Source organism: Diachasma alloeum, unplaced genomic scaffold (genome assembly GCF_001412515.2).
Source record: "Diachasma alloeum isolate Michigan unplaced genomic scaffold, Dall2.0 Dall_scaffold_00354, whole genome shotgun sequence".
In the NCBI taxonomy this organism is placed as follows: Eukaryota; Metazoa; Arthropoda; class Insecta; order Hymenoptera; family Braconidae; genus Diachasma; species Diachasma alloeum.
Window position 1 is genome coordinate 1,381,633 of NW_021680493.1, and position 1,061 is coordinate 1,382,693.

Consider the following 1,061-nt stretch of genomic DNA (forward strand, 5'->3'; position numbering starts at 1 on the left):
TATCAATTCGTCACCTAGTGTCTTATCGAATACGATTTATACATTTTGTAATTAACTCATATGAACATGTTTTTTTTCTCTGATAAAACTACAGTAGAGGCTTCGTAGAAGATACCTTGGGGCTGACGGATACCTTAGGTTCTGTATTTTTTGGCCCGTCTAATGCCAATGAAACCCTCACTTGCCCCAGAAATGCAGAAATAAAAAAAATTTTTTTTTCACCCGCAGCCAAAGTGCCATATTTAGGCTTTTTCCGGGGGGAAAGTCGACTTTCGCCAAAATCGAATTTTTCCGCCGGGTGAAAGTCGATTCTGTATTTTCTGGCCCGCCTAATGCCACTGATACCCTCACTTGCCCCAGAAATGCAGAAATAAAAAAAATTTGTTTTTGCACCCAGAGCCAAAGTGCCATATTTAGGCTTTTTTCGGGGGGAAAGTCGACTTTCGCCAAAATCGAATTTTTCCGCCGGGTGAACGCTGATTCTGTATTTTCTGGCCCGCCTAATGCCACTGAGGCCCTCACTTGCCCCGGAAATGCAGAAATAAAAAAATTTTTTTTTTGCACCCAGAGCCAAAGTGCCATATTTAGGCTTTTTTCGGGGGGAAAGTCGACTTTCGCCAAAATCGAATTTTTCCGCCGGGTGAACGCTGATTCTGTATTTTCTGGCCCGCCTAATGCCACTGAGGCCCTCACTTGCCCCGGAAATGCAGAAATAAAAAAATTTTTTTTTTGCACCCAGAGCCAAAGTGCCATATTTAGGCTTTTTTCGGGGGGAAAGTCGACTTTCGCCAAAATCGAATTTTTCCGCCGAGTGAACGTTGATTCTGTATTTTTTAGCCCGCCTAATGCCACTGAGGCCCTCACTTGCCCCGGAAATGCAGAAATAAAAAAATTTTTTTTTTGCACCCAGAGCCAAAGTGCCATATTTAGGCTTTTTTCGGGGGGAAAGTCGACTTTCGCCAAAATCGAATTTTTCCGCCGAGTGAACGTTGATTCTGTATTTTCTGGCCCGCCTAATGCTACTGCGCCCCTCACTGGCCCCAGAAATGCAGAAATAAAAA